This window comes from Polistes canadensis, unplaced genomic scaffold, assembly GCF_001313835.1.
Source record: "Polistes canadensis isolate GaletaPanama2010 unplaced genomic scaffold, ASM131383v1 scaffold_10, whole genome shotgun sequence".
Lineage (NCBI taxonomy): Eukaryota > Metazoa > Arthropoda > Insecta > Hymenoptera > Vespidae > Polistes > Polistes canadensis.
The window spans coordinates 1,206,612-1,233,341 of NW_014569557.1; the positions used below are offsets into that span (position 1 = coordinate 1,206,612).

Sequence of the window (26,730 nt, forward strand, 5' to 3'; positions counted from 1 at the left end):
GGAGAACCTTTTTACGCCTAGAAAATTAATAAGGCGAAATTAAATTCTCGACGTCCTCCTCCCTTTATCCCGTTTGTCCTTTTCATAGCGACGCCCTTTTTTCTCTTCCATCAATATGCTTGCTGCTCCTCGTTCTCGTCGTCGTCGTCTTCGTTGTCATCGTCGTCGTCCTCGTCCTCGTCCTCGTCCTCGTCGCCGTTTCGACGTCGTTTTCGTCCTTTCGACGAATTCTAAGCGAAAGAAAAAAAACAGAGATATAGAAAATAAAGAATCAAACGAAGAAAGTATGAGAAACAATTTGCTTTCTGTAACGGGCCGAGCAACAATAATTTCTCTCTCTCTCTCTCTCTCTCTCTCTCTCTCTCTCTCTCTCTCTATCTATCTMTCTMTCTTTCTCTCTTTTTTTCTCCTCTTTTCTCCTTTTCTTTTTTACAAATTTTTCGTGAAATCCGAGCAGGCAAACTTTCGCTCTCTTTTTCTAACGAAAAGACGCGAATCTTTGACGGAGATCAAAGAGGGAAAAAGTTCACGGTGCTTACTGTAATCTCGTAACACTTTTTTTTTTCTTTCTTTCTTTCATTTTTCTCTCTCTCTCTTTCTCTCTCTCTCTCACTTTTCAGGTGATACAGTGAAAGAAGAAGAAAAAGAAAAAGAAGGGAGGAAAAACTGGGAGTTTCTCAGCACCTCCGGCCGTAACTCTGTGCATACTTACTTTACGAACACCGAGAAGAAAGTGCAAATGCACATTCACAACCGGGATGCACATTCGCACGATATTTGCTGCATCTTTTTTTTTCTTCTTCTTCTTCTTTCTCTCTCCCTCTCTCTCTCTCTCTCTCTCTCCCTATCTCTCGATAGAAAACTTGGAAAGCAAGAAAAATGTCGTTAAAACTTGAACCTAATGTCTCATCCGTACTCCGGCTTCTCTCAACGTTCAGCCCTACCACCTCTTACTCACTTTTCATTTTCTTTTTTTCTTTCTTAACTCCCTCCCTCCTTCCATTTATGTCTCGTTTCTCGGCCCTCCTACGTTGCTTCTTGGTCCTACCCTCGTCGAGATTCTTTTCCACTCCCTTCATCTCACCAAGCCTTCTTTCTTTCTTTCTTCCTTTCTTCCTTTCTTTCCTTTCCTCCACTCGACCGTTCGCTTCTCTCCAGTCACTTTTTTCCAAGCTCATCCGAGATTCCCCACCCCTTCGACCCTTCCTCTTTCTCCTCCACCGTTGACTGATCGTCTCTACCTTTTTTTTCCTCTCATTTTCTTTTTTTTTCTTTTACTTTTTCTTCTATCTCTCCCTCTCTTCTCTCTTTCTTTTTCTTTCTCCCTCTATTTCAAACACTTCACTACTTTCCTCCTTGTCTTTAAATGTCCTCTTATCCACACCCACCATGATTCCATCGCAACTTTCTTAGATATATACAGCTAAAATTCGATATAATCCTGTTTCTTTTTTTTTTTATATTTTCTACGTTTAGAAGGTACATCATTCTTTTATATCATCGTATTATATATAATCTCTCTTCATTTATTTATTATAAATTATTATCAATGAATAAATGTGTGTGTGTGTGTGTGTGTTAGACATTTAAATACTAATTGAATCGTAAATAATTTTACATTTATTCCAATCACGTAGGGTTAAGATTAACGAATCGTACTTGAGATTAGATCGTTTTAACATAAGCAGTGGCAACGGTTAAACCCATCGAACGAGTAACTACTGGTGCTACTCTAGCGACAAAATGTCGGCAAGTTTGCGCTTAGACGTAAGAGCCCGTTACACCGGTTTTCGTTACACCTGTTAAGCCGCTGTAAACGAATCCAAAGTTATTCCAGGAGTCACGTAAATTATTCCGAAAGCACTGAATATTTTACTACCTTACACTGCGGGGGGTTTGGGGTAGAAAGGGGCGGGCGGGGGAGGGATGGGGGTAGATACAGTAACTCCCTAGTTCCACTTCTACGGATCGGAGCAACAAGTAAGCCAGATCACGAAATCTACATAAACTTAACGTATCGCGGCTTTTACTTAACTCGAATGGGATTTAAGAAGCTTTCATATTCATGGAAAATTCATTTGACGTAATATTTAACGAAGAATTATACGCGTTACAGCTGATTCCGTTCGCACGTATGTATTTCTCACTCTAACGCGTATTTTTACTTTACATTAAGCTCATAGATTTTTCAATCCCCCATTTTACAAGTAACGTTTCTTATTTGTTTACATTTAAAAAGAGGACAGAGTTTCGTCATCGAGACGGCGATACGATTTAGTTACATAAATATTGGCTCAATTTCGATGCGCACCCTTTTACCGTTTCGCTTGCCTAAGGGGTAAGTGCTCTGAAATTCTTTCTCTCTCTCTCTCTCTCTCTCTCTCTCTCTCTCTCTCTCTCTCTCTCTCTTTCTTTCTCTCTCCTTTCTGCAATATTCCATGAAAAATTCGTATGAATCTAAAGAATAATTTCAAACCCATTTAAAGCTGTATTAATTTCAACGGGACTCTTCAAAATGAATTGAAAATGATTATACAATAATTCACAAGAGAATAATCAAGGGTTTATTTAAACAAGGATTCGAGCGTACTTTTCGAAAAGAAAATAAATAAAAGAAAAAGAAAAACGTCTCATAGAATATATAGATAAAGATTCGAGAAGATTAACATTTTATCCCCCATAATATTTTAGTATCATCTATTATAAGAAATAATGATCCACAAACGGTCTCCACGTATCTCAGTCTTTTTCTTGATTTTTTTTTTTGTTAGTATCCTTTCTGTTTATCCCATGCATCATGAAACCGTATCACGTGCGAATGGAGACGTCTCTCGTTGTCGGGAAGCTGAACGTTCCAAAACGGGGAGGGCATGAGCTAAGGAAATATCGTAAATCGTGACAAACAATACTTGCCGTAGGACGTGTCGCACCATGTAGAAAAAGAGAAGCACCGACGGAAGGAGAAAAAAAAGCCGCCAAACGGTTCCGGCCCATTTTCACCCCGTTTTCTACAAGACTACGGACATCTTTACGATCTAAATTTATTTGTCCTGTTATATTATATGTGAGCACCCCAGATATTGTCTCTCACTCTCACTCTCACTCTCTCTTTCTCTTTCTTTCATCTTACATCCTTTATCTTCGTCTACACGGACCACTTATTACGTAACCGGTGGGTACGATTTATGTATACAGGTCAGGACCGAATTTGGCTTCCAAATTCGATCGTCGTTACACGCGTTCCTCCTCTTCGCCAAAAAGGGTTCGATGAGATTTAACGAGAATCTCATGTAAACGTTATTGCCGTATCGTATTGGCACGTTAATCGATTCGAAAAGACATCCCCTTTGTAACTTTCAAAAAATGATTCATGATTTCTTTTAACTTCCATTTTGTTTTCTCTCTCTCTCTCTCTCTCTCTCTCTCTCTCTCTCTTTCGCTCTTTATTTTATATTCATGGGAGATCAAAATTGGGATCTATTGTTAGTTTCTTTGTTTTCGTGTGTGAAATATAATATGGGAGTAAAATCAAGTTGAACGAGACGGAGAGAATGAAAAGAGGAAAGAAATAAAGAGAGAAAGAAAGGGGAAGCAGGGTAACAAGATTATCGCCCAAAGTGGCTGTTTCTCGCGTTGGCCAGCATTCATCCGTAATATTGCCCATAATATACTTCCACCCTCTTAAGCGGCCACGGTTAAGGCTACAAAGCGGCTTACCAGCACGGCTTTGCCTTTCAACCCAAGAATCTCAAGTGCGCGCCTATACATTCCACGGATATACCTAAGTACATATTATATATATATATATAATATATAAGTGTACGTATCGGTTGGTACTTTTCAAAAGGGTCCATTCGCGTGTTCAACATTCAAATTGCTTTCGGTCAACGTTTCCTCAAAGTTTCGCTTATCATTAATTGTAAGACAAAATATTATTTCAATGCATGGTCATTAAATCCAATAAATTATTCACAAATTCATTCTAAAATTATTCGATCATAAATCTTTCATAAATAAGATACTAATAATTATGACACAGATAAAAAGTAATAAAAAGGAAACAATTCTTAAATATCTGTTTAGACGGATTCATGTTGGGAGAACGAAACGAGGGGATAAAATCGTGAAAAGTCGTCCACCGTGTCTAAAAGCCACCCCCGTGTCCCGGTAGTCAGACACACGCACATCTGTATTTCCTTATACACATACAATCACACACACACACACAAAGTTATACACGAAAAAGAGAATATACATCGAATGGTAGGATGGCGCGTGCTGCGTGGAGCCAGCCATAATGTGTATATTATGTTAACAAATAAGTGGTCGCGGTAATAAAAGACCCCCACCCCTCTCCTACCCTGTTACTCCCCATTTACTCTCTCTCTCTCTCTTTCCTAGGGGTAATGTATGCGCGAGATGTCTTGAACAATATTCCCGCGACTCGGTCTGATATATAATGGCGTATATAAATAATAACGTCTCTACTCTGTACCCCTCCTACGTTTCCTACCCTTCTGCTTTCGGTCTCACCCCTCCCATCCCTTGCCCGCTCTCTCTTTTTCTCTTTCATTTGGGGTGAGTTCTGTCCTCCAAGGCGAAGAAAACAGAACGAAAGAGAGAGAAAGAGAGACAGAAAGAGAGAAAGAAGAAGAAGAATAAGAAGAAGAAGGAAGAGGAGGTGAAGAGGAGGGTGGAAACTGATAGGGTAGGGGGAGTGAAATATGTACAAACTTGCGGCTCCTTGTTATGAGCGGTGATAAATTACACTCGCAAAGAAAGAGAGAGACAGAGAAAGAATATCCATTATAAGTAGTAGTACGATGCGGTTCTAACGATTCCTCGAGTCGACAGAAAAATTGACAAAAATGTAATATGAAAAAAAAGAGGTCTGGCGTGTTTTTATTATTTTGAATTTTTCATTTCTAATCACAAAAATGACGCGCATTCGACGCGTTTTAGTAACTTAATATCGAGTATGACGTTTTTATCGGAACGAATTAAAATTTGTAATATAACGATAAAACGGTGAAAATTTGGACGACATTCTTTCTCCCGCGTTGGTAATTGGATGCAATGGGATCGTGCCGAGTCTCCGGCATCATCATTATCATCATCAACAACATTAACATCATCATTGAGTTGGTGTACACTTACTACAACATCCAAAACGACAGAGGAATACACTTTAAGTGGGCATAGCTACTCGTTCGAGCGAATACGAAAAGGATCGGGGGATAAGGCGGCATGATAGTGCAAAACGATCGATAGAGATAGAGGAAAGGATGAAGTGAGGATGACGAGAGGGAATGTGTATCGAGAAAGAGGCAGCACGAATCTCTCTCAGCTCGGTTTTCTTAACGAAGAATTCGGCGGGTTGGTCTAAGCAGGTGCCGAGATCAAAGAAGTTGCTCAATCGATTCAAGTAGTTTTGAATCGATCTAATCACCTCCAACTTCTCCCACCTCTTACCAACGGGGGAATGAAAAATCAATCTTGGTCTTTGAAAAGGCTACAAAAAAAAAGAAAAAGAGAGAGGGAGAAAGAAGATCTCTCCTTCGCTTATCTTTCTTTCTGTCTCCTTCACTCTCTAAGCTATTTATATTTCCTCTTTTTTCTTTCTATAGTAGAAAATAATTTTCTATGCATAGTATACGTCGTATTATTTTCTTTTTTATTTCAACATTTCGACTGTTAATTTGTTGGTATGCATTGAAAACAAAAAAATGAAAACAAATGGATTGTGTTGTATTTCATGAAATTCATTCGTTCGTTTCACAAAATTATGAACAGGTGGATTAAAAAACGAAACAAAAGACGAAACAAAAGACGAGGTCAAAGATAACGACATTTGACAATTTTCGTGTACCACCAGTCAAAGAAAAGGACAAAAGATGGAAAAAGATTGAAATTTTGACTTATTTTCTCATCGCTCTTTCTTAAACTCTTTCACTCGTTAGTTTGTCTCGTTGAAGACTCCGAAATAAATATTTTCCTATGAGATTTCCGATTCCCTATCGAAAGGGGTTGGATGTTTTCGCGAATCGTGTCGATTCTCGTTTGTCATTTTATTCTCTCCCTTCTTCCTATGATTCTCTTCTAGCTGTACGTACAATGTATACACACGTATAAATCCGTGCATTTAATTCATCGGGGATTTTGCTTCGAATACGACAACGAGAACGAAGAAGAAGAAGAAGAAGAAGAGAAAAAAGAAAAAGATAGTAGTAATGGTACTCGGGCAAAAACTGGATACCCTTGTGTACGATGATAATGCCCACAACCTAAGGGATTCCAATACGAAAAGCGTACTACAAGAGTAAAATCCGTAAACCCTAGAAAAAGAGAGAGAGAGAGAGAGAGAGAGAATGGGAGCAAAGTGTGTGTGTGTGATTTCTTTTTTTTTTTGCACAAGTAGTAGATGCACCAAAAGCTGCTAGCAAAAGTTTATTTCTTCTACACATTTCTTTTCCTACAAGAGTTCCTTTTTTTCTCATCCTCGTACACGAGGGAGGACACGAGGAGTTTTACTTCGATAATGAAGAAAAAAAAGAAAGATCTTGCGGGCGTATAATAATCTACAAAGTGGCAAGATTATATATACTGTGCAAGTGCACATTACTCCTTAATTATGGGAGTTGATACTTTTCTTGTTTTCTTTTTTGTTTTTACATCAAAACTTTCTCTTCTCGAACGAAAAGATTATTACTTAGATTGAACGTGAAGATAATGACAACGAGCTAATGCTAGCAACGATGTTACCATTTTTTTGTATCAATAGCGAACGAGTATCATAGGTTATTAGATACCGTCGCACGATGTAACACGCGTATATATGAATATAAAAGTAAGTATGTAAGTATGTAAGTAAGTAAGTAAGTAAGTAATACAACGCTAAAATTATAATTTATACGCGTGTCTATATGAGAATGAAACCTTTGTCCGATGTTTGAACAATACCGTGTCATAAAAATTGATGTCCCGTTGTTTATTAATCCCATTGAATCTTGAACGTTCGAACGAACAAAACGAAACGAAACGAATGCAAGGCAACAACTTCGAATATGAATAAAAAAAAAAAAAAATAAAAACAAAAATGACAAATGGGGTCTATCGTTAAGGTGTACTCTGTGAATTATCTCAACGAGCGAGAGATATCAGACTATTTCTTTATCGATACGAATGAACGACAATGGTGGGCCATCATAAATGGCACGCATCCGTAAACCAACCGTGCTACAATTTTCAATTACGAAACAAATGCCAATGAAAAAAAGAAAATGAGACGTTCGCAACGAGAATCTCACACGATCATTTATTTTTTTTCCTGCTTTTACTTTTCTTTTATATAATTGTCCCAAGGTAATCTCCGAGGTATCGACAACGAGGTAAATGAAAAATAAAAATCAAAAAGTTACTACGCCTTGCCTTTCACTCGTTTCATCATTGTTTCTCGTATCCGCGTATACATCATCCTTTCGTTTCGTTTTAAATTGCGAAGCGACAATCGTTTTTTTTATTGTTATCTCGATCGTTTAGAAAAAAAAGCTGCTAGACATTTTAACGCGGAATAATAGGCAAAATATATAATTAACAAAATATAATATACATATAATAATAATTAATAAATATAATAATACATAATATATATACATATATATAGGAAGGAACTTATGGGACAACCTAATATATATAATAATATAACAATATAATATATTATGTTTAAAGAAAAATATATAAAAAATAAAAAACAATAAATTAAATAAAAGAAGATAAAGAAACTTGGCGAGTATCTCGAAGTCGATTAAGGGAGTTTAAATCGTAGGATCGAACGATACCTAAAAGGCATGAAAAGATCGTCCAGGAAAGACCCTTTCCTCTGCGAACCGAACGGATGTCCGATGAATGCACCGTAAATCGAGAGTGATAGAAAGAGAGAAAGAGAGAGAGAGAGAGAGAGAGGCAGATCGATCGGCCATGCGTATCGATTAGTATCGATACCCATCGACTCGGCAGCTTCTCTCGCTTCCAGTCGAGCATACACAATAGACAGGGCTAATGACTACCGGAGACAAGGGGTGACATCGTCCGAAATTCCCCATCTGTTTCAGCCACCAAATCTTCCCATGATCATAACGCGCGTTACCTAATCGATTATAAGTTTCCTTACTGAAAAAAAAGTAGAATTATCGATACCTATGCGTGTCTCGACGTATCTTCCTTCTTCCCCTTTTTTATTCGATTAATAAAATAAAAAGTTCTATGTATAATTTTGTCGTGACATCAGCATAAAAGTTAATACATTTATAACATTCTTCGTGATATTAAAATTGAACAACACGTTCGCTGTAATTTCGTAATCGCGCTTATGTTATTAATCTCCACATAAGACTTATAATTAATTTAAAATTTTGTTAAATTTAAATATTAAAAACATACTGCTATATATACGGAAACAAATAAACAAACAAAATAATAATAATTTGGCATTAGCAATGGTATTGTAAAATTAAAAAACGAAAGATAATGTATTGCATATAGATATATATATATATATATAAAGTGATGAAAATATTTATAACATTTTCGTATGCAGTAGTCGTCAACGAACGTGTTAATAAAAAAAGAAATGTTTTTATTAGAAGATTTCATGAATTTATTAACGAAATTCTCATCGCAATATAGACTCAGCCTAGAAGAAACCGTGGACGACACACCCCATTGGAATAAGGAGAATAATGTGAAAGGTGTGTAAGTAAGAAAAAAAGATAAAGAGAGAAATAAGAGGAAAGGAAGAAAGAGAGAGAGAAGGAAGCAAAATAAAAAGATAAAAAGAGTATAAGGTCGTTGTTGTAGCGGTGTGTCTTGGACCCTCGGACACAACGAAGTTCGTAATAAGAATAGATGGCTTCCCTCGATTCCTGAATGGCCGACTATTAGCAACGAGCCGTACGGCCGACAATGAGGCCCGACAAACTGATAAATTATACCACGGGTGTATCCACGCTGCACCGGCTGCAGGTAAATAGAATTAATCACGCTATAGAAGGCAGCAGCAGCAGCAGCAGCAGCAACAGCAGCAGTAACAGCAGCAGCAGCAGTAACAGCAGCAACAGCAACAACAACACCAACAGCAACACCAGCAAGCAGAAGCACCGATCGAAGTCAGACCGGCTCGCTTGCAAGGAACTACCAGCCAATATAGCAACATGACTACACATTTTCATCAGCTAACATTCTATTCTTTCTCTCAAACATTTTCCTTTCTTTCCTAGGTACGTTAAATTCTCATAAGAATCGAATAATGATTTTACGTTAACTTATATAATACAACTGTTTTAAGCGGGTCTTATCGTTAAAGGTGTTCAACACCTTTTTTGATCGAAATTTGTGTGAATTCTCAATGACAGGCTTGGACAACATTTGAACTACAAGCTGGTATAGCTGTTAGTTGGTTGATTTACTACTTCCGAGTGGTAATTTATATTTTGATATTATCAAGTAGTCCCTACAATTTTCTTTCTTTATCTTCGTACTTTTACATATACATCATATTTTGTATTTTATTAATTACTTATCGATGTGCGTGTAAAACTTAATAGAAAAAAGCAAAAGACTTACGGAATGATCAAAGATTTAAATATATATACGTCGTATATATAGATCGAAATTCTCATAAGACTCAATACGATTTTTCTAATAAAATAAATTCTAATACTTTGATATTCTACAAGAGGATTTGAATGAAAAGGAAAGCAAAAGAAAGAGATTAAAAATAAGGGCGACACGTTGGAGATAGTCCAGCTTCTTTCAGTCCTCGAGTTACCTTATACCTCTCGCTGAACTTCAAAAGCAAACAAAAAAATGTTTCCCCTAACAGCACAGATTCTCTTTCAACCCCTCCATTTTCTATGAGCCTCGGTTGAGGTGAGAGACATCGAACCCGAAGAGGATAAAAAAAAAAGTCTCATGAATCCAAAAGTTTCGATAGTTCGATAGAAGGAGAAAAAGTAGGCAAAAAAAATACAACATAGAAAAAGGGACACACAACACCCCTCTTGCTTTTACCTCCAATGAAAACGTACGCGTACGCGTACCGTACCTAATCGCATGAAATCGAATCGAAAGTGATCGATACTCGCATGGATTTATCAACTGTCTTTTCGTTAGTTTCACCCTCCGAAAGTATTTTTCGTTTCTTCATACCTGAACTTTCTCTCCGCTTTCTCGTAGAATCAAAGTTTGGAAAGAGGAGGAGAGAGAGAAAGAGAGAGAGAGAGAGAGAGAGAGAAAAAAACGTTTTGTTCTTTCCACAATGGTTAACAAATTATTATTCATCCTGTATCAAAGCAATAACCCTCCTTTTTATTTCACGCTAGGGAGAATGAAATTTAATCTCCTTTAAGGACGGACGATTTTGTCGAGTTCAAAAAATATATTTCATTTCGTACGGATAAAAATAAAATATTTAATATATTTAAAATAAAAAAAATAATGAACCCTCTGTGTATTGTCGTGTGACTTTAAAAACACGTACCTGCATATATCAATACTTAGTTTTTCTATTTAATTCCAATCGTGCTTTACATCCCTTGTACCGTTAATATTTTGCACACTATAGTAGATAATATATTTTACATTCCTATATTTTTAATATCTTTTATTTCCCAAAAAAAATTAGCGTTATAAAATGTTAAATAATATAATTAAATATTAGTAGTATAATAAATGAGATACGATTTAATCGGAAATATTTAATTCCAAGTAACGTGTATTGACAATCGACAATGACACGTCTACTTCGGTATCTAATGTAAAAAAAATGTCTAAAGTCTATATACGCTACATATTATATAAAAAAAGAAGAAGAAACAGATATCATACATAGATATTTCCGGAGATGGAAGAATGTAGAAGTGAGGGCATACGGGCACGGCTAATAAGCCATTGCTTGTGACTTTAATATTATGGATATCGTTGTTTGCACAGCTGCCTGTGCGAAGTGACAGCCAGACCGAGAGAAGAGCCGCGTGCGAGATCGATGCATTTATGCATGACGCGTGGATCGAGCAATAATATTTTCATTTTCCTTTCTCCACGCCCGCGCGAGTTTCTTCTTACGCCAAGAAGCTCTTCATGCATCCTCTCTTTCTCTCTTTATCTGTGTCTGTGGCTGCTTCTCTCTCTCTCTGTTCTAACAAAAGACAAAGTAGCTTAGACACGAACTTAACAAAGTATACCTTGTATACAGGTAGAGAACAGTATAATACTGACTCGTTGAACAGTAGCATTTGAAATATGTAAGTAGTATTTAAAATACTTTAGTCGCATTCATACTAATCATTTATGATTCCACGAATAGATGACCCTTTGATGAATGATTTATCTTTTCCTTTTTTTTTTTTTTTTTTTTTAAATATAAACAAATATATTTAATATGTAAAACATCTTTGTTTCTAAGAATTGGATCACGTTATGCTTAAATAATGAAATATGTTATGTATACAGAGATAGAACGGTATAATATTAATTCATTGAACAGTAAACTTTGTTATATAGAAATCAAATGAAAAAATGAAATTCTCCGGATCATTTTTCTTCCAAACAATGGAAATAAGAAACGAATGATGGAATCGAATGCGTTTAAAGAAAGGAAAAGAAAAAGAACCTCTTAAACAATATCTTAACGTCTTATTTATCGTTTACTTGATAAAAGATCAAGACCGCGTTTCGAAAAGCGTATGATCATTTCTCGTTGTTAGCTCGTTGGTATAGAAGGAGGAGCATGCCTGTGCTCGATTATAAAGAAGAAAGAATGATTTTCAAAGAAAGACAGAGAACGAGGAAAAAAGAAACAAAAAGAGAGAGGGAAAAAAGGAAGATGTGGGTGGCTAGGAGGGAGGGAGGGATGGAGAAAATAGGGAAAAAGCTTGCATAAGAGGAGGAGGAGGAAAAGGGTTATAATATTGTGTAATGAAAGAAAGAAAGAATGAATAAAGAAAAAGAAATAAAGAATGAGAAATAGAGAAAGAGATACCGATAGTTGGAACGCTCGCGGTGAAAATACAAAGGATGATGGACAAGGTGAGAATAAAAAGCATCGAAGGACTCGCTTTTTTCTCTCTCTCTCTCTCTCTCGCATAGGTGCGTACAATGTATTCGCACGATATGAACTCTCTCGGTCGCGGAGACTCCTTCCTTTTTTTCTCTTTTTCCTCATTGAAGCAGCAATGCTTCGACACGAAAAGACGCACCGGCTCTCGGTAGGCGAGGGTGGGCAACGGGTCGCACAAAGTCGATTTGAAAGAGAAAAAAAGAGAGAGAGAGAGTAAGGAAGGGAAGGGAAGGGAAGGGGGATAAAAGGCGCGGTCTGAAACACGAAATATATAAGCAGCCGAGAGAACAAGAAGAAATAGTAGAAGAAGAAGTAGAAGAAGAAGAAGAAGAAGGGTGAAATGATGGAAAAAAGAGTCAGAGAGAAAGAGCAAAAACAGAGAGAGACAGATAGATAGAGAAAGAGAGAGAGAGAGAGAAAATAGAGAAAAGAGAGAGAGAAAGGGAGAAAATAGCAGCAGGTCGAGCCCAGGAGTCTCCGGACGAAGACAAAGAGAGAGCAGAGAATTAAAAGTATCGTGGACAAAGCCGCGGGACAAGACGCGGGAGCTCATTTGGTGTCTCCCCGTGAATGGGCGTTCATTATGATGCCTCCCGGACTAACAATCGGGTTCATTTTGTCTCTCCTGCTCGTGGCAACAATGGTGTGGGTGGATGGGTGGCCTGGAGAAGGAGGTGGAGAGAGTTGGGGGCTGAGAGGGGGTTGAGAGGGGGTCGAGAGGGGGTTCAGAGGTAGAGGTGGGGCTGAAAGGGGGTGGCTGGCCGGGAGAGGAAAGGCTCCGCCGTTGCTTCTGTCGCATCCACCATTCTCTCTCTTTCTCTGTCACTTTTTCTCTACTTTTCGTTCTCTTTCTTTCTCTCACTCTGTTGTTCGCGCTCCGCTCATGATTCTACTACTACTACTACTACTGCTGCTACTGCTACTGCTACTGGTGCCTCTCTCGGTTATCCCTCCGCCATCTTGACTGTGCCACGATGTTCTTTTGTCGTCTTATAAAGGCACCAGCCCCCGGGAAGAAAAAGACGGCGGCTTCGTGGCTGAGAAAGGGAGGAAGTGCCGCTGGAAGAGACGCTACAGCCGAAGAAGCACCAGCACCAGCACCAGCACCAGCCGATGGTGGTAACAGAGGTAGTAAGATAAAGAGAGAAAGAGAAAGAAAGCTAAAGGTGAGCCCCCGTGCAAAGAGAAGAGAAAAAAGACAAACGACGACGACGACGACGACGACGACGACGACGACGACGACGACGACGACGACGGTGAGGAGGAGAAGAGTCCCTTTCCTTCTACTGGATAAAGATACCCTCTCTGCCCATCTATCTTCACCCTCTCTCTCTTTTTCTTTTCTTATTTTTTCTTTTTCTTACTTTTCTTTTTATTTTGTCCTTTTTTTTACTGTTCTTTCTTTTTGCTTTGTCTTTTGGTATCAACGACTTGACCTGGATCGTGATTATAGGCGGTAGTCCAGAGTAGTAGTTGTGAAAACGAAACGTGGGATTGTACTGAAACGCTGATATCATTCGTTTATATTATTCCTTTATTATTATTATTATTATTATTATTAAAGAATTTTTCTCTTTTATTTCCTTCTATCATTCTCTTTTTTTCTGTTGTAATTTATTTATTGCTTAGAAATCTTAAAATCCTTAAATGGTTAATAATAGATAGAAATTAGACATTAACATTCTTATTTCTTTTCGTTTGGTACACGTCCGGATTGTTCGTCACGATCTATATAAATGTTTCGAAGGTTAACTCACTCGATTTGAAATTTGTTCTAGATGGTGAAGAAAAAGCAAATCAAATGGATGTCATTTATTGTCGATCAAACGATTATTCTCACATACCGTAACCATGTATTTCCAATTACATACATTTTAACCCGTAATACTCGAAAATCATTTCGATTCTTCTCGAGATACTTTTTTCTTGAATTTTTTCTTTTCCTAAATTGAAAAGAGACACGAGAGAAAGAAAAAAAAAATTGTTTATGAAGAGAAAGATCTCTCTTTTTCGGTGGAACTAGTACCGATTAAATTTACCTTAGCGTAACGATAATTAACGTCGTAACGGACGATTTTGTCCGAACGGAGTAACGGAGAACGCGTAATTGCTTCGAAGGGATCGTTGTACGCGAGGTAGGTAAAAAACAAAAACTCTAAAAAAAACAAAAAAGAGAAATATACAAAAATATATATATAAAAAAAAAAGAAAGAAAAAATATTCGTAGAGAAAAACGCGTCGTCAACTCATTGTGCGAGGATTCTCGTCGGAGAATTATTACACACCTATCGTCATTTGCGAGCAATTACGTATCAAATTAGAAATAATTAAACAACATAAACGGCTAATTAGTTCAATGTAATTACGTTACTCTTTCACCCGTGGTAAACGAACGCACTGTGAACGAATGAACGAACGAACGAACGAACGAACGAATAAACGAACGTTGGACAAGTCGTAGATTTTTAATATAGAAAATGTTTTTTACCATTCTTATACGACCGAGTGGTTTTAACAAAATATCAAAGATAGATATGAAATACGAATCGTAATTTATCCAAATAAATTTTTACGAAACGTCGATGACAGAACGTATAAAAAGATTTGCTTGAAAAAAAAAAAAACAAAAAAAAAATCAAAAAGGGCAAACTTGTTCTCTTCGATAAGAAGATCGTCACGTTTTATGAACTGATCGTTTTCTATAAACAGCTTCGTATACCCTTCGACCTTTCATTCTTTCTCTTTCTCTTTCTCTTTCTCTTTATCATTATACCTATCTCCCTCTTCTAACTCTTGATAAAGATGAAAATGATTTGCACGTGCTTCGAAAGTCGAATACGCGTTGGAGTATCGAACATGGGGACCATTAAAGTCCACGATAAAATGTTTCCACTCGGCCATTGTTCGTCTGACAAAGGTATTTTGTAAAGCGTATGGTCACTTTGGGATTCGACGAAAGCACAGAAAAAGCTTCCATATGTCCTTCCACAGAATGACGCGAGTCACGTAGGTGGCCCGTATATTACGCGAGACCAGCTTCGATCGAGCCTTACAAATTTACGATCCTTTTCAATTCCTCAATGTTTTTATATATATAAATAATATTTAAATAAAACATACGTTTATACATAACCAATTTTATATATAATAATATGTAAAACTAAATTTAGAAGAAAAATAAGTTTGTAGTATTCCATGTAAATTTGTCGTTATGTTAATAAAATTGATCAATAACGTTGATGATACTTTCTTAAAAATTTAAAAATAAAATCTTTCCTAATGATTATTCGAGGAAAAAAAATGTGAAAAAAAATGTTCCTTGCATCTGCTCGCGGACCGATCCGGATGCCCTCGCATAGTCATTTTTCTCCCTTTTCTTTCCGTCGATTGTTCAATGGACCGACAATGCTAGACCGGACCGACGGTGGTCAATTTGTTTGAATGGACAATAACAGACGAGGGGGGGACACAATGGACGCGTTAGCTGTCACTGGCATAAATCAATTTCAGCGCAAAATGTAGCCAAAAGGTGACCCGTTTTACGTCGAGATTGCAAAGCTACCCCGCACGAGATGCGTTCTCGTAGATTTTCTTTCCGATTCTTGCGATTCCAAGGCCATTTGTCTTAACAATATACAACTTTCTTACATTTGATTTACGATTTATTCCTCGATTATTGCCAAATAAAATAGATAAAAAAAAACAAAATAAAGAAAAGAGAATCAAATCAAATCAAATCAAATGAAATGTATTAATTTTATAAGAAATAATTGAATTCGTTCGTGGTACCTTCGTGTGTGTTAAAAGGTGAAGTTGAAATATATAAAAATTTATTTTTACGATTTGTTTTTTATATTGTTTAAATCGTGCAGAGAGAGGTAGAGAATGGATAACTCGTATGCGAGAAAAAAGTATATTTTCCAAGCATTTTGTACGAATTTATGCCGCTTGAATCAACGCGGGTTTTTTCAAGCGTAACTCGAGGAACATCTGTAAAACATTTTTTGGTAATCAAGCGCGGAAAATGCGTACCCGCCGTTCATTTAATCTGGTTCGTTCAACGGTGCACCATTGTCCCATCATAAGATAATAAAATTCAATTAATATAACGAGCCAATTAAGCACGACGACACAGTGACACGATAGTATTGCATCCAAATTTTTCAGACTGATTATGAGAGAGAGAGAGAGAGAGAGAGAGAGAGACAGACAGAGAGAGAGATCATTCGATTTTCGTTGTATTCATAGTCGGTCTACGTTATCGTTTCGCGATACGTTTTCTTACTTTAATTACTTTAATTACTTCGAATTTAGCATCGATCAATCAACAAATTGCGTACGTACAAAATACGATTAAATGGCACTAATTAATTAATTGTTTAATGATCGATCGAAACTAATAGAAAATATATTCACTCGGGCAATTAAAAGAAAAATATTTCAACGTTATTTAAACGTCAAATTAATTATTATATTCAGATATAACGTAATTGACGTACTATGTAAACTGCATTCTATCATATTTTGCTCAATTTTTAAGAAACTCAATCGATAACACAGAACTCTCTTGGTATTAAATTGTAAAATAATAATACGATGATTATTGCAAACGTAAAATTATTTCAACAATGAGTGATAATAAACAATAAGTTAAAACGAAAGTTCAAATTTATAATAAATACAGTAAAAGAGCTGTGGCAAAAGATAAAATTTCTATTATCCGTTATCGATGCAACATTGTACTCTTCAATTCTCCGTTGATAATGTCGTACGGTCATCGATAAGATAGATTCCTTCTTTTGGATAAAACAAATTGGTCGATAAGTTATCGTACGATGGTAAATATTTTTCGAATTATCGTCACAAAAAGAAAGGAACTTTTTGTTTTCTCTCTGATAGAAGAAAGTTACTCTCTCGGATCCACTCGATTGGTCGGATATAGAAATGAACCCTCTTCGTTTTTCTAGAAAAGGGTCGGCAATGTTTTGAAAGGACGAAAAGCCAGTCAGTAGCTGGACAATGAACGCAAACAGGATTTAAGGATTCTGATAGCGGCGTATGAAGCCAGCCAGGATCCGAATTGGATCGCATTAGCCACAAAAGCACAAAAGGGAAGAGCTTCTTTCGGTCTCTTCGTTTTCTTGTCCGTTGTCATCGAGTGCCTCTTCTCGTACTTCTCCACGGGATTTCGCGTGTCCCTTTTTTTTCCACCTCCCTTTCGATTATCATTGTACCACGACGACATCGCAACCTACCGCGATAAGGGTTCATCTCGTTTCATTCCTACAAATCGATTACGTTTTTTATTATCCTTTCCTCTCCCGTTCAAATCATTTTTTCTTCAAATACATCGTAATATTATTTAAAAGTCTAAAATATCAAATCATCTAAAGTATTTTTATTTTTAACATAAAAGAGAAAAAATAAAAGCTGAGAACTCTTTCGCGTGAGTTAACAACAACTAAATTCGTATAAAATGACAAACGTATCCCTCCCCCGCCCCCCTTCCTCTACGTGATATTTCTTTACAAACGCATCATTCTTATGTTGAAAAAAAGAAGAAGAAAAAAAAAGAAAAAAGGTGAGGATGAATCGCGGGAAAAGGAAAACACATAGAAGCAAGATGTAAACGACTCTCTGGTAATTCCTAAATGTCTCGGTGTTAGATAGTGACTCTAATGTGCCTACACAGCCTATCTGTCGATTTGCTTCATTTCCGTGTTGAGATGTAGCCATGGCGTACGAGACATTTATGCTTTGCCAGTTTCTCGACTTCGATATACAGAGACTTTATCTTTCTCCTTATGTCAGGCTTTCTCTTTCTCTCTTTCTCAGTAACTCTCTCTTACTTTTCTTCCTACAGTCCTCTCCCTTTCATACTCTCCTTCAGTTTCTCTCAAATCGGATTAGGAACGTATTCGACCATTTTATACCTCACCCGCCTACTATATTCAATTTCAAAAGTATTATTATTATTAGACTTTGAAAGACAAATCATAAAAATATCTAAACGAATCAATCCACAATGAGACTCATTAATTTTATTTCAATATTTGTGTCTACGCGTATGGTGAAAAGATTAATCTTCAGTTTTTAAATGAGTTATTTAAGAATAATTATGAAAATCTTATGATCTTTCTACGCGCGTTTACTAATACCATATAGATCGTAGATTATAATAATAAGATACCTACTTACTTCTTGCATTAAAGCTCGCACGCCATTATCGTAACTCGAGGTCTTCCGTGGATAACGGAAATAGAACTGTCGTAGGCATTCGTTTAATACTCTCGTCAACGTTCTTATACATTTAATTACTAAATAATTAAATGAAACTCGTAGACAAGATTTTATATTTTTTTTAAATATATAAACAATGATTTTATAAATAAAATAATATATATAGTTGATATATCGATTATAAGAATAAAAAAGAAATATGATTGGGAAAGATGATTCATATTATTGATCAAATAAATGAATTTTCAAGTTAGGAGAGCTTCCTGTAACGCTAAGTAAACGGAAATAAAAAAATTTGACTTTGGTCTTATAGGAAGAAGAAGATAGTAATATTTTTTGTTTGCATTAGCTTTGACTCCGCTTCTTTAAGTTTAACAGTTTCTTTTGACAAGAAGAAGGAAAAGACAAGCTGTACGCTCGTTTATCTTTCCCACAGCAGACTGAAGGAACGATAACGCTTCGCTTATCGACGCTTCCGCAAATCGATTAGATGTGAGAACGAGAGTGAAAAGGATAAAGAAAGTCGACAGTACAAAGAAAAGAAAGATAGAATGTGAAAAAAATAGAAAAAGAATGAAAGAAGGTGGTAAGTTTATCGTTGTGTACGTATGGATACATGTATCTATGTTTATATGGTATATCTATGTGTATGGTATATCTGTATGTATAGATACGTATGTATACATATATATATAAGAGAATGTATCAAATGCAGCAACCAGCACTGCACGGCTTCTTTCGAGAGCTTAACGATCCAACCGTGACTCTAAAGTACTCACACACGGTATTCATATATCTATTACTATTTACTAGATACGTTAGCTGCTAGTCAGTTATAACGATTAGTATGATCCTAATTGAAAATTCCATACTCGCTAATACGAAACAGGTATACCAACACAATGAATAGAGAATTAAATTCCACTTATAAACGTAGTACGAGAACGAGTTTATAAAGTTTTTAATCTTGTCGACGAAAAAATACTTATTTGTTTTTTTTTCTAAATAAAAGTAAATCGGGACGACAGAAAAATTTGGTTCAAGCCCGAAATTTTGTCAACATAAAACGGACCAAGTATTTAATACTAATATTATTTATTTTATTTTCGTAATTAAAGCGTTGGATTAATTTTTCTTACCGAATAAATTATCTCGTTTCCAGATAGATCTCGTTTATCGATCACATTTTTGCGTGCGTAAGAGATTAAATTTATTTTTTTTCTTCAAAAAAAAAAAAAAAAAAAAAAAAAGAAAATAAAAAATGATAGAAATATAAATATACCATATAAAGAGAGAAAAAAAGAAAGAGAGGGTGGTATTGTGTATCTCGGTACACTCTTGCGGGTCAAACGGGAAGGGCCGATCAAATCGATAATTGGAAAAAGGCTCGTTGTCACGGCAAACCAGTCACAGATATCCATTTATACATACGTATATGGAGCCGCGTTGATAAAGGGCTTATTCACGGAGCTTCGAAAGATTTTCGAAGAGACAATGATCGTGCGTGGGCCTGTCGACAAAAGTGAAAGCGATAAAATTATTCTTTCGGCCGAACAATCGGCGTAAACGAGCGCTTCGATTTTTACCGCAACTTTTTATTCTTTATTTTTTTTCCTTTCTTTTTTGGGGGGGGGAGTGGGGGTTTTTTGTTCTTCCTTTTTCTTTTTTCGACTTTTCTTTCTTTTTTTTTAACTCATTTGATACGCGTGTACGGTTTGCACTACCCGTTACGTTGGATACAAAATCGATGGATATTTTGCAAAGATGTTTAGTCGGTCTTGTGAAACAATTTATATTTTTCTATAAGAATGCTTTAAATATAAATAGAATAAAGAGTTTTAACGCTGTATCAGATATATTTTTGTATTAAAACAACATTTCTCGTTGGTTTTATTTCTCAGAGAATTAAAAAAAAAAGCAAAAAACGATACAAAATCGGACTTTGATTATCTCGACAATTTTTCTTGATATTAAAAGAATTGAAATAAAGAAAAAAAAAAGAAAAAAAGAAATGTATATCGATTGTATAAGTTAAAACAATAATCAAAGAGTAAAAGGTCCAATCGAGGAAGTTTTCAAACGGGTTTTTCGCGAAACAAACGGAAGATCGTTTCTCGTAAGGGACAGCCCGAAGAGAAAAGGTCGAAGGGCAAGAGTCCGATATTGCCGTTTGTACACCCGAGGCAAGAGGACTCATATCGAGTCGACGACAATGTTCCCCCATAATGTCGACAGTCGTGCATTGTCCGCTATTGCCGTACGAAGGATATCTTTTGCCAGTCGCGTGCAGGATCGCGTAAACCACCCTTCCTATTCGTATGTATGTGTGAGAAGTCTAGTATATATATATATATGCGTGTTTGTAGGAAACATTGAAGAAAAGAGAGGAGACCCTTTTTCAACGAAAGAGAGATACCTTACCCTGACGGACGTTTAATCGTTCCTCTCCTCTTTATTTTCACACCTACACATTACTTTTCTCTATCGTTTTTCTTACTCTTATAGACTGTTTTTTTTATTTCAGATAGAATACGAACAAAAATGACGAAATAAACGATTTATTTTATCTACTTCTCAATGATCATTCATGACAATTTTGTTTATTTCTTTCTTTTTTTTTTTTTTAAGAGACCAAACTTTATTATCATATTTCGATGTAATATTTTTATCCATCTCATTTTATATATATATTTAATATATTTTGTATTAATTTACACGAGACGAAATATAAATCGATAATTATGAAAGTGGTCTAATTGTAAGTCATATCTTTTAATCGGAGATATTTTAATATTTTCGATTCGACGTATTTAAAACTTTAAATAATACGTCAATACAATCGATTGGCAAATAAATTTGTATTCAATATAAAAAGAAATACGTATGTGAGAAAAATCAATTACTTATATGTAAATAGAAATTTCAAGAGTTAATGATCAGATATACGACATCAAGGTTTGTATTGTTTGATGTTTGGTTATTCAAATGACACAATAGTGGGTAGGATAAGAAGGAAGATCATTGGATGATCTCTCGAGGAAAGTCATACCGATATATATATATATATATATATATATATATAAACGCGTGTTCTTGTTCGAGTCGAATACATATCGCCTGTCGAATCAGCGATCGGCACCGGTTCACCAACGAAGGGACCATTCCTCACAATTAGCATCGATTCACGTGACGTACCATCCATACAACACGTTCGTTCGTTCGTTCGTTCATTCGTTCGTTCGTCGCATCAAAATGCTTGTATATGCCATCATCATGGATGCGCTAGCACGGACCCTCAACTTGGATAATTATTTTCCGATTATGATTGATAATCTTTGAGAATAAGAAGGAAGAGAAGGTACACGTTCGCAGGTACACATTCTCCGAGGTTATCTATCAACTCGAACAAAACCGTCGAACTAATAAGCTCTCATGTGATGCTTCTTCTTCTTCTTCTTCTTCTTCTTTAACATCCTCCGCTTTAAACTTTGATTCTTTTATTCATTCTCGATGGGAAGTGTATATATATGTATGTTGATATCTCGATCCTACTAATAATAAAAGCATCCAACGAATCGTTTCACTACGCCCTCCTCTCTTTGCCGACTTTTTATATTCAAAACTTATGCGTCCACGGGTTGACATAGAAACTTGACATAGAAACAATTTTTATTTTCGATCAAGCTCGTTTTCTCTTGAGATTCAAAACTTCTTAATCCATCCTCTAGCATATAAGATTTTTGATTTTCTATTTACAAAATTTATGATAAATATATTATAGGTGTCTCTTGTCAAATTTTTCGTTAGAAATTTTTATATCATTCAACGAAAAATTTGATTTATATAAAATAACACAATGATTACTATCTCAATTAATTTTATTCCACATTTCAGATTAGTAACAATAACAAACCCCGCATGCAGATTATCATTTGAAAAAGAGAAAGAAAGAAAAAAAATAATAAATAATTAATTAAAAAAATAAAAGAAACAACAAAAAATAGAATGTATAGAAAAGAATAATGGGTTTTGAGTAAGAATCGTGCGATGAAATAACGCGATTCAATGTGTACGTGCGTGTCGCTCGTACGAGAGTGGTTGATCCTTGCAACCTCCACCCTCCTCTCTCTCTCTCTCTCTTTTCACAAACCCACCCTTGGCAGCCCCTTATAGATACATTTATGATATATTCCAGTCACACGCGTCCACCACCGGTGGTGCCCTCCTACGCGCAACGTATTCATCGTATGTAACTCGAACGGGACTCTATAAAATACTACCCTTACCTCGATTTTGTTCAGCCGAATAACTTATTGTAGCCTGTTCTATTTTGATACGGCTACGGCATGCACGCCGAGCGACCGCGTACGCTGAATACCGAAATATCGTGTCCTGTGTGCGATCAAACAAAGTGGAATTCGATTCCTCCTCTTTCTCAGATATCATAAAATGAATAATATTCTTATTATAGGTATCATCAAACCCCTCTAACATCTTTCCATTCATTCCATTATTATCATTTAAGCCACGTATGTAGGTATCTTTGAATAAAATGTAAACATCTAAAAAGTAAGTATGGACTTGTATATACGTGTATATATATATATATGTATTTGACTGTTTGCTGCGTTTCATACCGGTCCCCCCTCTCTATCTCTCTCTCTCTCTCTATCTATCTATCTCTGCGCGTTAGAATAATATAAATATAGATGATGCATGAATACACGCTTTTATATATTACTTTTTACTTCTATCTATAAATAATATTGATAAAGTATCTAGTTACCTACCTACCTATCTATAATTATTTATAAATTTGACAAAAAAAGTAACAAAATTTGAACGATTTTGAAAAAGAAATAGAAAACAATATATGAAATAAAAAACGAGGGGAAAGAAATGAAGATGAATTAGAACGGTTGATGGAATAAGTTTGCGTTTATTTTTTAATTTTCGAATGAAAATATGAATGTATATAGGATATATTATATGTTACGTAGATAGTTGCGATGATGAGGCTGGCTAGACAAGCGCTCTGGGTGCGAACGAAGAATGCTCGGCAGAACTGTGCGATAAAAGGACAACAAAACGACGCAGAGCGTCGCGATTAACTGAAACAACCGAGCCGACAATGGAGTAATCAGTGAGCTTTTCGACGGGCTGCCTTCTCTACCAACTAGTCATCCTTTCTCTCTTTCCGTTCCTCTTTCTCTTTCTACTCTCAAGCACCATCCTCCAATCGCGTAGTCGAAGCTGCCGTTGTTGTTGCGTCGCTTCAGCAATCGCAACGATGATGCCTCGTCCATTGTCAAACGCCATTGTTTTCTTCATTGTGTGCATGAACTGCAGCACAACCCCTGGCCTAGTATCCCAAACCCCCCTCCCCTCCCCAACGTTCCTTTTCTCTCGCTCTCTCTCTCTCTATTTTTTTTTTCAATTTTTTCACTCAATAAAAAAATTATCGAATGAAAAAAAGAAAAGAAAGGATACAAAAGTCGAATTGTCTTATTCGAAGATAAGCTACAGTTCGTTTCACATTGTTATATTTTAAATTGGTTCCTTGTTGTTTCCAAATGGCGAAAAACAAAAAAAAAAAGGAAAAGAGAAAATGAGAAAAACAGAAGGAAAAGATGATACGAGCGCTGTAATAATTTCTTTTGATTTTGAAGAGGACACACACGTTTGCAAGACGATATTTCGAAAGCAAGAAGCCGAATGATGAGACAAGGAAGCCGGATTGTTTCATTGATGAGCGAGCATTCAAGGGCGTAACAGGGACTAGCATGAGAGAGAGAGAGAGAGAGAGAAGGAGAAGGAGAACGATCACGGTACGGCGTTTGCAGATTCGCCGACAACCCTCTTTCGAAGCATGCTGCACGATGAATGGTATAATCAGCGGTCGTGTGGCCACCCTATTGCCAAAGAGAGGAAGATAGCCGATAATCCTGAGAGAGAACGAGAAATAGAAAGAGAGAAATTATACACATATAATATATATATATACCTATATTCTACTTGTTCTTCTGCCTCACGCATCAATTGGATTCCAAAAGAGTCCAAACGATTTTGGAAAATCACTTACTCTCACCCACCCTCTGACACTTATTCTCCTTTTTTCTTTTTTTTCTTTCTATCTCTATCTCTTTCTCTCTTGTTCTTGTTCTTTTTAACACGTACACGCACGCACATATTATATCCCCCCTCCTTTTTTTGTCGACGTATTATCTCACCCGTAAAAAGATCTTATCTGTCCACGCGAGTTTAGATCCATCCTAGATAACGTCACCCTACTCGAGAGAAAAAAAAAAAAAGAAAAGAGATTTTCTTTATATTATTTTTCTATTTCCTTTTTTTCCTTTTTCATAGGACCCACGGGAGAGAACGACACGCAGAAACTAATTGAAACCGCTCGTATACACTTGGTTATACATTGTGAGGCATAGAAGCGTATCGGTGAGAGATCAACCCCGGGACTAACCCCCTGCCCCTTTTTTTTTTTCTTATTTCACGTGTCGAACGATAAAATTCATACACACACGCCCCCCGATTCGATCAAGCGGGAAACGCTTAACGAGGGAACGATAAAGGATCTCTTAAAAAATAAACCAAGTTCACTGTGTTGTGTTTCGGTGATTATTATTGGCATTATAGGGTATCCATTCGACGATGGGTTACAATTACTATTCAATGAACTTTATTCTCCCAGCTATATATTTCCTCATTTAAATCCTCATTGAAAATCTTTCATTAAAATATTTTTCCAATCAGCCCAAAAGTTATAATTCCATTCGTTAGACGAAAAAAACAAAAAGAAAAGAAATATTTGCACAAAATTGTTCTATCAGAATAAGAAAGATATTATTAGCAAGTTAACTGGGAAAGCCAAGCAAAGGTTATTATTTGCCTTGGGGGATGAATGTATTCGCACTTTCCGGAAATTTGCTGCTGACTACGGACAGTGCTTTATAGTAGATGGTTTCTCTCAGAGAAACGAAGGGAATGGAGGTTGGTGGGTTCGTGGGAGGGCCAGGAGAGGAGGGGGAGAGCGGGTGTGAATGTTACCTCTTGCAAGTGAGCGGTCCCTGTCTTGTCTCCCCTTTTTATACCTATACTCTCTTTATCGCCTTATCACTCGAAATGTCTTCAGCCTCAACGGCAGAGAGTCCCCACCTCTCTTGCCATCTCTTTTCCTTCCTCTCCTCTTCTTTTCCTTGAGCAATCTCAATCTTTACGGCAAGAGACAGCGCCAGGCTCTGATAACATTTATTACACGAACCGTTTCTTAACTCGAATCGTACTTATGACTAAATAAGAAAAAAAAAAGTAGCCTTATAAATATCTAAAGATAACCAAGGAACTTTATCTAATATAACAGCTAAGGAATAATTTTCAAATAAATAACAGACGAGTTATATTGGATAGTGTAAAAAAAAAAAAAAAATAAATCAATAGAAAGTGAAATAAAGATCGAGAATAATGAATTGTGATTGTATGATAATCAACCTGTAGGAGAAATGCGGTGGTCACACATAAACGCTCGCGAACAATGATATGTATATCCATCGAGCAGGTTGCTAAAAGTGTTAGAAAGAATGAATAGAGAAAGAGAGAAAGAAAAACGCCAGGATCATGTCTAAAAGAATATACGTGGTGACTTTGTCTGTACGGGTTGGTAAGATAAAAGGAGAAAAAGATAGACTGAAACACACAGATGGAAGAGGAAAGAAAGAGAAAGATAGATAGAACGATAAAGGGAGCAAGAGAATAGGTTCCTGGTCCACCTGTTGCATGCGCCGGTATCCTCGATTCGCCATGTCAACGCAGGAGCCAATCGTGGGTGTCCATTAGCCGTGCGCGATGGTGGGAGCAAAAGGACTCGCCTGGTTGGCCGTCAGAACGAACTTTTCCCACGTCCTACGGGAGTCGGGCCACTCGACGTTCAGCGGATCCCGCGGATTCGCCCCGGACTCCTCTCACCACCGGCAACCTACTCTCTCACCGATTCTGCCACAGTCCTTGCCACGCTCTCGCTACGATCCGCGATTGTCTCTCGAACGTCTCTACTTTATAATTTATCCCTATACTTCCCATCTTTTTCATTTTTCTTTGTCCCTCTAATTGTACTGGAAATCAATCTATCTCCGGGGAACCCTCTTCGGGAAAGGATGATCTTCGACATTCGTGAAGTGAGAATCAATTAGAAATTGAAACTAACTGTAAGTTTTTATCGCGTTGAACGAGATTATCATTATTTTTTATACATTTTTTCTTAAAACAACGTTCGTATTATTGATTCGAACGTTTCAGTGGAAAATATACAGGAAGATCGATATGGATGCGTTTAAACATTTTTCGAAGAACTTTTAATATTTGAT

General features: G+C 36.5%; 1 protein-coding gene across 2 annotated transcripts in view; it reads right to left on the bottom strand.

The window, feature by feature from the left end:
- Positions 1 to 201: 201 nt before the first annotated feature.
- LOC106793034 (peroxisome biogenesis factor 1) overlaps positions 202 to 26,730 on the bottom strand; it is a 52,541-nt gene continuing 26,012 nt past the window's right edge. The window contains exon 16 of one of the 2 annotated variants that reach the window (XM_014759620.1): positions 202 to 230. The gene's annotated coding sequence lies outside the window, so the exon portion shown is untranslated. Of the gene's footprint in view, positions 231 to 17,185; positions 17,399 to 26,730 lie in introns of those variants that run through there. The other variant, XM_014759621.1, reaches the window with a different exon arrangement.